We start from the raw sequence: 13,894 nt of genomic DNA, 5'->3' as shown, positions 1-13,894 counted from the left end.
TCTGTATGAAAAGGTTGCCCCTCAGGTTCCTATTAAATCTTTCCCTTCCTGCCTTAAACCGATGTCCTCTTAATTCTTGATTCCCCTACCCTGGGAAAAAAGCTCTGTGCATTCACCCTATCTATATCCCTCTTGATTTTATACACCACTATAACATCACCCCTCAGCCTCCTGCGCTCCAAGGAATAATGTGCTAGCCTGCGTAACCTCTCCCTATAACTCATGTCCTCAAGTCCTGGCAACATTTTCGTAAACCTTCCCTATACTCGTTCCAGTTTAGTGCGTCAGTGAGTAGTGGAATCTGCAGAGGATTGATGGGAATGTGGGGAATTTTTAAATGGGATTAATGTGGGATTAGTGTAAAGGAGTGGTTCATGGTTAGTGAGGACTCAGTGGGATGAAGGACCTGTTTCCTTGCTGTATTCCTTGACATCTGGCATGAATGCCTGATGTCCCAATTCTGTAGCTGCCAGAAACCAAATTCTGAACTTGAAATGTGTTCCCTTATAATCCAAGGCGGCGATTCAGATACAGAGCATAGAACATAGAACAGCATAGCACAGAAACATGCCCTTTGGCCAACAATGTCTGTGCCAAAGAGAATGCCAAGATAAACTGATCTCCTCTGCCTGCACATAATCCATGACCCTCTATTCCCTGCATATCCATGTGCCTTTCTACAACCCTCTTACTTATTCCTGTCGTATCAACCTCCACCGCCAGCCCTGGCAGTGTGTTCCATGGACCCACCACCCTCCATGTAGAAACCTTGCCCTGCACATGTCCTTTAAACCTTTCTCCTCGGACAAAGCTATGCCCTCTAATCTGTGACATTTCCACCCTGAGAAACAAGTTTGGAACCATCTACCTTATCTGTGCCTCTCATAATTCTATATACTTCTATCAAGACCTAAACGAAGATGAACGGGCCGAATGGACTGCATTTTTTTCCTGTATTGATACTGGTGGAAAATCTATTGTTTTCACCTGATTTTTTTTTTTAAACCAGTAGAAGGAGGTACATTTTGCCAAAATTATTTTTAGTATGAAGAATTAAATTATAAGGATTATTTATGTTACAGAGAGTACACACAAGAATTTTCAGCCTTGCTAACTATCCCAGTCAGATCTGTAAGAGTAGGATTTGAGAGCTCGTAACAAGGCCAAGCTTAACTCGGCATTGCAAAATTATTTAATGTACAACTTCTATGTGTTGGTTGAAATGTTCTTTCAAAGATTTGCTGGTACATTTGAGAGCTTCTGATTCTTGCACAGTGCTGTTTAGGAAGAGGCTCTTGATCCCTAAGGAATTAGCTGAGAATAGAATCTGTATCGCCTGCCAACACCAACAGAGCTCACATTAGTTTTGGCATCAGCTTCAATCCCAAAGCCTCCAAAACTAATTGCCAAAAAATATTTCACAGTCCAAATCAGTACTAGCACCATGAGTCAAGGGAACCAGGGTAATGTGTGCACAGATATACATTGACAAGCCTCCCACACTGGCTCACATCATCTCACTGGATCACCACCAACCTAGTATCTGAAGCAGATGTTGGAGCACCACAACTTAAAATAATTTTAAAGTTATTGAAGAAGAAATGTTCCTCCCACACATTTATTTGGAGCATTAAGTTCATATGTTCCCATTTTACGTACTGGAGAAAGCTTAAGATACGATATGATACGATAGAACTTTATTTATCCCAGGAGGGAAATTGATCTGCCACAGTCATAAACACACAAGATGCATGAAACATGAAATTAAAGTTATGAGTGGAAAGGATTGGTGATGTGCAAAGATCTCCTGTGGCGTTCTGCACTGCATCTTGGTGGAACCAGTCAGTTGCTGAAGGGACTCCTCAGGTTGACCAGTGTTTCATGGAGGGGTTGATCTGTATTGTCCAAGATGCTCCGCAGTTTGAGGAGCATCCTCCCTTCCGAGACCACCTCCCATGAATCCAACTACGCCCCCAAGACGGAGCCAGCCTTCCTGATGAGCTTGTTAAGTTCATAAGTCATGGAAGCAGAAGTAGGCCATTCAGCCCATCGAGTCCACTCTGTCATTCAATCATGACTGATCTATCTTTCCCTCTCAACCCCATTGTCCCGCCTTCTCCCAACAACCTGTGACACCCGTACTAACCCGTTTAGCAAGGTCCATGTGCCTCACATACTTGAAAGACGTACTGTGTGGAATGTGAAACTGGAATAACATAGTACTATTGTACGGGATGATCGCTGGTCAGTGCGGACTTGGCGGGCCGAGGGGCCTGTTTCTGTGCTGTATCTCTGTATCTCTAAACTAAACTCTTAAAGCAGTTTATAAAGCAGTCCATAAACCATATTGTATAGAGGTCTCCTCACAGAAAGAAGAAAGAAATGCCACATGTCTTTGGTTCATATTAGCAACCAAGGCAAAAATACAAAAGAGAACAGCAACAGGAAATTTCAGGAAAGATCTGAAGAAGGGCCTTGACCCGAAACGTCATCCATTTCTTCTCTCCAGAGATGCTGCCGGTCCCGCTGAGTTACTCCAGTTTTTTGTGTCTATCAACAGGAAATTACTAGTCAATTGTTCCAACATTACATAGTATTATGACTCTTTAAAACTCTCCTCCATTGATGAATGAGCTTTCAGCTCCCATGACTCTAAATGATGGATTTCCCTTCCATTTCCTTCAATACCTTCCTTTTTTCCAGGTGCTCCGATTTCCTCCCACACTCCAAAGTAGGTTAATTGGCTTTAGTAAAATTGTAAATTGTCCCTAGTGTGTAGGATAGTGCTAGTGTAGTTGGTGATCGCTAGTCAACGCAAACTCGGTGGGCCAAAGGGCCTGTTTCTGCACTAAAATCTCGAAAATCTAAAAGTAAAGTCCAAATCTGGAAGTACAAAGAATTAAGAAGGAGATGGTGAGGAATTTCTCACAAGGCATTGCAAATATGAGGAATTCTCTACCCCAGAGAGCAGTGGGAGTTGAGTTATTAAATATATTCAAGACCAAAACCTAAGGGCAGTGGAGTGGTGCAGCTGGTAGAGCTGCTGCTTCACAGCGCCAGAGGCCTGAGTTTGATCCTGACCTCAAATGCTGTGTGTGTGTAGTTTGCACATTCGCGCTATGACAGTGTGGGTTCCCTCTGGGTGCTCCGGTTTCCTCCCACATCCTAAAGACGTGCGGGTTTGTAGGTTGATTGGCCTCTGTAAATTGCCCCTAGTGTGCAGGGAGTGAATGCAAGAGTGGAATAACATGGAATGAGTGTGAACAGGTGATAGGTGGTTAGCATAGACTTGATGGACCGAAGAGCCTGTTTCCATCCTGTTTTGCAAAATATTTGTTTTTAAAGAAAACTAAAGTGGAAGGAGAACCAGTAGAAAATGGAATTACGGCCAAGGTGGACACAGCCATAATCTTTTTGGATGACAGAACATGCTTGAGGGGCAGTAGCACCTAGTCTTTAATTTAGTTTAGTTTAGTTTAGAAAACAGCGTGGAAATAGGCCCTTCGCCCCACCATGTCTGAGACGTCCATCGATCCCCGTACACTAGCACTATCCTACACACTAGGGACAAGTTACAATTTTACTGAGCCAATTAACCTACAAACCTGCACGTCTTTGGAGTGTGGGATGAACTGGAGTACCCGGAGAAAACGCATGCGGTCACGGGGAGAAGGCACAAGCTCGGTACAGACAGCACCTGTAGTCAGGATCAAACACGGGTCTCTGGCGCTGTAAGGCAGCAACTCTACCGCTACGCCACCGTGCCGTCCGTCTCTTATACTCTTATTTCTTGTTTCACTATGTTAAAGGCTCTCTCTAAATGGAAGTTACAGCTGCATTTAAAGATCAGAAACAGACAGGTAATCTTTGCCAGTATTGAATGTTGTAGCAGATGGTTCATAGAAGCAGCAGTCAATATTTAGATGTGTTTTTGTTGACCATTACTTTTTGCTTGTTCAGAGCCAGCGTCTGGGTTAGTTTCCAACTCACATGCTGAAAGAGACAAAACGCAGTAGGAATACCTTTTCTTCCACGATGGAAATATTAACGACTATAGGGCACAGCTTTAAACTGAGAGGTTTAAAGCATTTTAAAGCAGATGTGCAGTTTTTTTAATACAGAGGGTGGTGGGTGCCTAGAATGCAGATATGACAGTGGCATTTAAGATGTTTTTAGATAGTCACATGGATATGCAGGAAATGGAGGGATATGGATTATGTGCATTAGTTTATCTTGGTATTATGTTCAGCATAGACATTGTGGGCTGAAAGGTCTGTTCATGTGCTGAAGGCTATATTCTATAATAACTATTTGAAAGATTCCCAATTCTTTTATTGCATTATAGTGTTTTGTATTGTAATTAATTTATTAGCCAAGTATGTAAAAACATATAAGGAATTTGATTTGCCATACAGTCATACCCAAAAGGCAAAAAGACACACAACTACATAAAATTTGACACAAACATCCACCACAGCGCAATAGCATATTAACTTCTTCCCTCCTTTTTCTCCCGCGGCCGGGGCAGTCGAACCATCTGCAGTCGGGGTGATCGAAGCTCCCACAGTCGGGGCGATCGAAGCTCCCGCAGCCGGCGATCGAAGCTCCCGCAATCAGGGCGGTTGAAGCTCCTGCGGTTGGAGCGATCGAAGTCGATCCCTGACAAGGAATCGCAAGCTCCACGATATTAATTGCAGGGGAACAACATTTCTTCAGATTTCCTCACTTGCAAGTTAGAAAATATTGGAGCCGGGGGAAACGGCTATTTTACTGACAGCAAGGATTTAATAAATGGGTTTCAAGCATTTATTTGACAATGTGCAAAACTGCCTATGAGCTGTTCATGAAAAAAAATTGCAATCTGGCCAAATACCACTTCATCTACTATCAATCATCAGTGGTCGGAGATGTTATGTTGCAGCTTTATAAAACTTTGGTTAGGCCGTATTTGTAGTATTGCGTGTAGTTTTGGTCTCCTCATTACAGGAAGGATGTGAATGCTTTGGAGAGGGTGCAGAAGAAGTTACCAGAATGCTGCCTGGATGAGAGGGAATTAGTTGTAAGGAGTGTTTGGACTGGCTTGTACTGTTTTCTCTAGGGCATCAGAGGTTGAGAGGAGACCTGATAGAAGTATATAAGATCATCAGTAGCATAGATAGGGTAGACAGCCAGATCCTTTTATCCAGAGTAGAAACGTCCAACACCAAATATGTAGGAAGGAATTGCAGATGCTGGTTTATACCAAAGATAGATACAAAATTAGAGTAACTCAGTGGGTCAGGCACCATCTCTGGAGAAAAGGAAAAGGTGATGTTTTGGGTCAGAATCCTTCTTCAGACTGAAAGTAAAGGTGGGAGGGAGGGGAGAGGGAAGGGAATAAAGTGGAGGTGAGAAAAGGTCAGAACAAATTAGGGCTGGCAACAGATGACCATAGGAAGGGTGGAGCCCATCAACGTCCCATTATTGCTGCCTTACAGCACCAGCGACTCGGGTTCGAACCTGACTATAGGTGCTGTCTGTACGGAGTTTGTACGTTTTCCCTGTGACTGTGTGGGTTTTCTCCGGGTGCTCCGGTTTCCTCCCACATTCCAAAGGCATGCAGATTTGCAGGTTTATAGGCTTCTGTAAATGGATTGATTGTAATCATGTGTTGTCTTTCTGCTGACTGGTTAGCACGCAACAAAAGCATTTCACTGAACTGAATTGAAACTGAAACCTATCCCTAGTGTGCAGGATAATGCCAGTGTACTGGGTGATCATTGATCGACACAGACTCGGTGGGCCAAAAGACCTGTTTCCACCCCATATCTCTAAAGTCTGAAGTCTAAAGTAGAGGATGAGATTTTGAAAAGGATTTTGGAAATTGGATGTCAGGATGTTTAGTGATCCATTGAATTTGGTGTCCAAATTCAGATGTTTAGACTGCATTGACCAATTTCAGCTTTGTCAATGAAAATACGTTCCTTGTGATGCTTTCTTGAGGTACAAGATTATTATTTCGACACGGCACAGGAAATTATGCTTACCGGCAAGATGTTCATGTGAAATTTCAATATATGATTGCAATTAAAAAATAGAATATTTTTAAATACAACAGGCTGTTATGAAACTGGTGAAAACACAGAAATTAAAATATGATATGAAATCATTGGAGGTGTCATGCCTTGCTTAATAGCATCTGCACTCTAGGTCATTAAAATGAAATTCTTGCAGTGGAACAAAGGTACACTGTGACGCCTTGAAGAAAATGAAAAGTGTAATGCTTCCTCAATTAAAAGATTTCCGCAGAGAATTGAGTAAAAGTACAGGTCGGGCTGATATGTTGGGTAAAAAAAGCATCAGTGCTGCGTATTTTTTTAAAATAACACAGGTAGTACATTTTCCTTGTAGAATGGAATTGTGCAAAGAGTGGGTCCACTTTCAGTTATTTCCCAGTTGCAGTGACAACACTGGAAGAAAAGACATGCATTCATGTAAAGCAAAACACAACATGCTGTAACTCATGCTCATGGAGTAACTCAACAGTTCCGGCAGCATCTGTGGAGGGAATGTGTGGGTGGCGTTTCAGGTCGGGACCATTCTTCAAGATTCAAATGTCTCCAGTTTCTTGCATTCCTTGCATTTATGTGAAGCTTGTCATGACTTCAGGACATTTCAAAGCCATAAAGAAGGAATGGGGTGGGGTTTTTTTCAGAATGCAAACTCGCCTAGAAATCAAGGTGTCATAATTTAAATCTGTTTTTAACAAATGTAAAAATAATTTTTATACATAGTAGGACATTCCTGTTGCAGCACAGGAACGGGACTTTTGGCCCATGTCTATGTGAAACATGATTTCGAGATAATGTAATCTCTGCCTGCATGTGATCCAAAAACAGAAACGAAAATGCTTTTCAGTGTACCTCGGTACATGTGACAATAAACGAAACTAAGATCCATATGCCTCTATTCACCATATCCATGTACGTATTTAAAAGACTTAAACACCGCTATCAGATCTGAGATTAATTAAAAATATATATATTTCTAACTGTTCGAACAGTTTTTAGAAGTTTTTATCAAGATTATTTCTAAAACTCTTTGACACTAATGAATTATAAAATCTTGTTTCCCAAAGGTGGGGAGAAGCTTCAAAATACTCGGTTCAAGCTGTATTCACCACTTATATTTGGTACAGGATTTGAATGTGGTTTTAACCTTCTTGGGAAAACTTAGTCAGGCTTGAATCTATTGGGAATGAGCCAGGGAAGATGCGTTCACTAACTCTATGTGGAAATCAAAATGAAATGCTTATGATTAGACCATATCAATCAGATAATGCTTCATTTCACAAATTCTTGTCCGATGTTCTACTTGTGTGCAGTTCTGGTTGCCCCATTTCAAGGAAGGACGTGGAGGCTTTGGAGAGGATGCAGAGGAGGTTCATCAGATTGTTCGACACAGAGTGCTGGAGTAACTCAGCGGGTCAGGAGAAAATTAATAGGGTTTCGGCTCAGAACCCTTCTGGATTAGAACGTTGCTTGGATTAGAAGGTATTCACTATAGGGAGAGGTTGGACAAACTTGGATTGTTTTCTCTGGAGTGTTGGAGGTTGAGGGGAGACCTGATAAAAGTTTATAAAATATGACAGGCGTAGATAGGGTGGAGAGTCTGAACTTTTTTACCAGGATGGAGATGTCAAATACTAGAGAGCACAGCTTTAAGGTGATAAGGGCAAAGTTTAAAGGAGATGTTCAGGGCAAGTTTTTTATAGAGGTGAGGGGGATCTGGAACACACCACTCGGGGTGGTGGTGGAGGCAGATACCATAGTGGCGTTTAAGAGGCTTTTACATAGGAACATAGATACGCAGGGAATGGAGGGATATGGATCATGTGCAGGCAGAGAAGATTGGTTTATCTTGGCATCATGTTCGGCGGGGACATTGTTGGCTAAAGGGCCTGTTCCTCTGCTACAGTTCTATGTTCTAGCTCTGTTAGCACTGGCAATAATATACAATTCAGGCTGGGCTTGAAAAGTCAACCAGCCTTTAAACCAGCCATGTTAATTTAGTAATCCTCCCTGATGTAAGCTTTGGCCAGGACTTTGATGAGGAGGAAGGAACTACAGATGCTGTTTTGTACTGAAGATAGACTCAAAATGTTGGAGTAACTCAGCAGGTCAGGCAGCATTACTGGAGAAAAATAATAGGTGATGCTTCATAGAAACATAGAAAATAGGTGCAGGAGAAGGCCATTCAGCCGTTTGAGCCAGCACCACCATTCAATATGATCATGGCTGATTATCCAGAATCAGTACCCTGTCCCTGCTTTCTCCCCATATCCCTTGATTCCGTTAACCCTGAGCTATATCTCTTAAATACATCCAGTAAAATATCCAGTTTCAGGTCAGAACGTCTGAAGAAAGGTTCTGACCCAAAACATCATCTGTTCTTTTTCACCAGAGAAACTGCCTGACCTGCTGAGTTATTCCAGCATTTTGTATCTATATTCAGGATTTTGATGAGATCTTTTTTTATTTCAGTATAACTTTTATAGATATAAAATATATAGAAAAACTAAATACAGAGATATATTTTTTATTTCCGAAAGTAAAAATTTATTCCAAAAGAATATGGATAAAAAACAAAAACTCAAAAACTCTTCAGACATTCTCCATGTTTATACAATCATTATTTTAACACTCAGTAGTGTTCCCAGTTACCTATAAACAAAATACCCTTGCCACTCATGTGGCCCCCTGGGGAGATATCTCCTCCCTTGTTTGAGGGGTGTCCCTACCGATTCTGTCCCTCAATGTCCAGCAGCGGAAGGACCCTAGATTGTGGTCCTCCCCCACAGAGCCTTGGTGTTGGCTACACCGAGCTTCAGAATCCCTCAGCACGTACTCCTGCAGTCTGGAGTGGGCCAGTTGGTAACATTCCCTGATGGACATCTCACCGGGCTGGGAGACCAATAATTCTTACCAATAAGACCAAATATATGTGGAAGATTAGGAAGGAAAGAATATCTAATTTGAATTAGCCTGATGGCCACTTCCAATAATTGGGCACATACCTCAGGTGAAGGTCTGGGATGAAAATCTATATTTAGTGCCTAGAAAATATCTAGGATCTGAGTATATTGTTACCTCTCTCACCTTCCATCTATTTGAGAAAAATAATTGAATATCAAACCTGGCAGGCCAGCCTGCTTGGCTCATTAATTCTATTTGTGAATGTGTAGTTGGATAAACTTGTGCGACTACAAGAAAAGAGTAGTAGTGGCTGTCCCTGAAACGCTAAGTGCACACTCAATAGGGGGTGTCCACAGGCACAGTGCGGCACGGTGGCGCAGCAGTAGAGTTGTTGCCTCACAGCGCAGAGACCCGGGTTCGATCCTAACTACGGGTGCTGTCTGTACAGATTTTGTACGCTTTCCCAGTGATCAAGTGGGATTTCCCTGGGTGCTATAGTTTCCTCCCGCACTCCAAAGACGTACAGGTTTGTAGGTTAATATGGCTTTGGTACAAATTGTAAATTGTCCCAAGTGTGCAAGATAGTGCTACTGTACGGGTGTGATCACTGATCGGTGCAGATTTGATGGGCCGAAGATCCATGCTGTATCTCTAACCAAAACAAAACTAAACTAAACTAAACTAAACTAAACCAAACTAAACAAAGCCCACTATCCAGGAGGCAGATGACAATGCAGGGCCTATTTTGTGCTACGCACCATATTAAATGTGCCCAACCACTCTGACTGCACAAATGTTGGTTGGACACAGAAAAAAAACAATCAGCCATCTGAACCAGATAGTAATAATTGGAAATGAAGAAACAAAATGCTGGAGTAACTCAACGGGCCAGGCAGCATCTCTGGAGAACACGGAAAGGTGATGCTTCGGGTCGGAAACTTTCTTCAGACCCCACCTGAAACTCACCTGTATGTGTTTTCCAGAGATGCTGTCTGATCCATTGAGTTACTCCAGCACTTTGTGGATTTTTTTGTAAACCAGCATCTGCAGTTCCTTTTGCCTACGCAATAGTTGGAAAGTTGCTTGAAAGGTACGACTATTAAAATGAATAGAAAACACAGAAGCACAGAACTGATTGGTCAAATGGCCTGGTTCTACACTGTAGCACGCTGCGATTTTACATTTCACATTTAGAATTTTTTCTAGCTCGGTCAGGGATGGGAATAATTTAATTTAACTTCGCCGAGCCATGCATGGGGTGTAAACACCTGCACATACTGATTGGCCCAAATGGCTTGTGTCTATGCTGATTGTTTTTAAAAGTCATGTTGTTCCTTCGGTTACAGCAACCCTGGCTTCACAGAACATAGAACATAGAACTGCACAGCACAAGAACAGGCCCTTCAGTTACAGCAACCATGGCTTCACAGATCATAGAATATAGAACTGCACAGCACAAGAACAGGCCCTTCGGCCCTCAATATCTGTGCCGAACATGATGTCGACCAACCCTTATCAACCAGCATATAAACCATATCCCTTCATTCCCGGCATATCCATATGCCTTTCCAAGTCTCTTAAAGAACACCATCGTGTCCTAAATTCCAGTGTTGGTCTGGTGGAATTTGCATGCTTTTGCATGCCCTTGAGATCTTAGTTGCTCCGGTTTCCTCCCACATCGTTAAATATGTCTGGGTTATTTTGCTTCATCAAGGAGCAAGGATGGGTCGGTGAATGGTAGAATTTGGGGGGAGTTGATGGAAACATGGGAAGAATACAATGCGTTGGTGTCTGATATGTAAATGGATGCTGTTTGGTTAGCATGGACTTAATGGGCTGAAGGGCCTTTATCTGTATTGTATGACACTAATTAAAAATGTTATACATTAAAAATGTCAATATGAAGAAGAAGCCATCTAGCCATGTCCTCCAGAGATGCTGCCAGAACCGCTGAGTTACTCCAGCACTTTGTGTTCTCTTTTCCTCCAGAGATGCTGCCTGGCCGATTGAGTTACTCCAGCACTTTGTGTTCTAATTAAAAATGTTTCTCTTTAAAGAAGCATGAGATGGAAGTGAGATGATTTCAATGTTCCGCAGAATGTTTTTTTCAGGTGTGGAAATAAAGTAGATAATTTATTACTGGTAGCCGGGCCAAATTTTATTCTTTAATCAACAACCCGTCCATTCTATATCAATTGCACAGCACAAGAACAGGCCCTTCGGTTATAGAACGGACGGGCTGTTGATTAAAGGATAAACTTGGTCCGGCTACCAGTAATAAATTCTCTGCTTTTTTGATACAGTAAATAAAAACAGACTTGTATTTCTATTATTGGCATAACCCAAAGCATTTCAAGCCAATTAAATATTATGTTGTGTCTTCATGGGTGAATTTCTACCTTATATTTCCACTTCTGGGAAACTAGGAGCCATTATTTTCAAATAGTTATAGGTATATTCAATCGGTCCACCATTTAGAGTGTGGAAATGTGGATCTCATGATCACAGAGGGTAATTGGGGTGAAGATCAGAGATGTATTTAATGGGAAGCTGGGTAAACACAAGGAGAGTTATACTAGAACATGATGATGAGGGGTGAGAAAATGGGTAGGAGGCGAATAGTTTAGTTTAGTTTAGTTTAATTTAGTTTAGAGATACAAAATGGAAACAGGCCCTTCGGCCCACCGCGTCCGCGCCGACCAACGATCATCCTAACGCTAGTTCTATCCTACACACTAGGGCCAATTTACAGAGGCCAATTAACCTACCAACTTGCAAGTTTGTTTAATGTGGGAGGAAACCGGAGCACCCGGAAAAAACCCACATGGTCACAGGGAGAACATACAAACTCTGCACAGACAGCACCTATAGTCAGGATCGAACCCTGGTCTCTGGCACTGTAAGGCAGCAATTCTACTGCTGCGCCACTGTGCCGCTCCTAACATGAGGATCATAAACACTGATGTTGTTCTTTTATACCAAATGGCCCATCTCTCTACTGCATAGTGGATGAATTTTGCAAATCTGTAAATGAAAATGTTGCAGATCCTTGAAATCTGAAATAAAAACAGAAAGTGCAAGGCGAAAGCTTTACAGATCAAGTAGCATCTGTGGAAAAGTAAACAGCTAACATTTTGGATATGAAACATTTTGGATATGATAATATGATTATCAGAATCAATCTAAGGAAGAGTTTCATGGCTTTAAAGGGGACGATTTCTTCCCAGTCATTATCAGGCAGCTGAACGTCCTATCACCAGCTCGAGAGTGGTCCTGACCTACCATCTACCTCATTGGAGACCCTCGGACTATCTTCAATCAGACTTTACTGAACTTTATCTTGCACAAAACGTTATTCCCTTTGTCATGTATCTGTACACAGTGGGCGGCCTGATTGTAATCATGTGTAGTCTTTCACTGATTGAAAAGCGCGCAGCATAAGCTTTTCACTGTACCTCGGTACACATGACAATAATAAACTAAACTGCCCCACACACCACCATTTATAGCTAACTCTTAATACCAGTTTGGCTCTAGGTCTTTCAGTTCAAATGAAAGGTCATCAACCTGAAACTTAAACATTGTTTGTGGACTTCCGGTTGAGCGAGCCACGAGATGGCAGATTAGGGTAAGAGCTCCCGACATTTTGAGTTAATATTTACCCACTACAACTCGAATATTTCCAAAACTTTTGTTGCAGTTTCGTAAATATTGTGGGTCAGGATTATGCCTAGAGGAAAGAGTAAAAAGTCGACGCGGATGGAGTTTTTCGATGGTGAGGGGGAAGGGGCTAGCCGAGCCTCCTCAGCTAGCAGTGCAACGGAGGACGATGATAAGCAAATGCACCCAGATAAGGAACGAGAGAGAGCGGACCTCAGCCTCATATTGAAAGAGTTGAGAGAGTTTAGAAAGGACAATAGTGAGCAGCTGAACGGAATTCGGGAAGAAATTACTAAGACGAACACCAGAATCGGGGAGGCGGAAGAGAGGATTGACGCGGCTGAAAACAGGCTACAGGTGGCAGAGGACGTGGTGACGGAGCTGTTGCAACTCCAAATATACCTAGATTCCAAATTGACGGATATAGAGAGCCGCTCCAGACGTGAAAATATCCGAATTCATGGAGTTAAAGAGGGAGCAGAGGAGAACTCCCCGTCAATGGTGGATTTTGTGGAAAGTTTGTTTGGGGCTCCCGGCCGCCTTTGAACTATGGGTAGAGAGAGCGCACCGAGCTCTGATGTCGAAGCCGCCCGGGGATGCCCGACCGAGGTCCATGGTGGCCAAGTTGTCAAGTTACAGGATGAAAGAGGAGCTGCTTAGACTGGCCTGGCAGAATAGAGGATTTCAATACCTCGAGAAGAGAGTTAACCTGGATCACGATTATGCGCCAGATGTGTTAAAAAAAACGGAGGAAATACACCGAAGCGAAAAGAATCCTGAAGGAGAAGAAAATCAGATTTCAAACTCAATTTCTGGCCAAGTTAAGAGTTTTCTACCAGGAGGGAACAGTGGTCGGCGGAGGAGGCGGCGAAGAGGGGACACCCGGTGTCGGTCATCAAACACCCGGAGTCCCTTTTGGAGTGGATCCAGCATCTCACTTGGCGTAGTGCCGGGAGACCTGGGAACCGGGAGAGAACGGTCAGGAAAGTGGATTTCAAGGAAAAGTTACAGGCTTTTAGACGCCAGGACTCGGGAAAATGACTGAACCGAAAGGTTCGAACGGCAGAGGTGACCAAAGGAAGTGGGTGAGTCGAGTTTTGATGTTGGGGAGTTTCAGGACCCGTCTCCCATCGGAGGACATACTTTAAGGCCTTGTTTTTACTCGTTATATTAAACGAGCATGGTATAGGCTATGAACACGGATATTACGTATATGTCGGGTGGACTCTTCTAACCGGGTAGCCGGATAGATGGACAGCTTTGGAACTGAAGAGCCACCG

This window comes from Rhinoraja longicauda, chromosome 15 (assembly GCF_053455715.1).
Source record: "Rhinoraja longicauda isolate Sanriku21f chromosome 15, sRhiLon1.1, whole genome shotgun sequence".
NCBI lineage: Eukaryota > Metazoa > Chordata > Chondrichthyes > Rajiformes > Arhynchobatidae > Rhinoraja > Rhinoraja longicauda.
Note: the sequence above shows the minus strand (reverse complement) of the source record.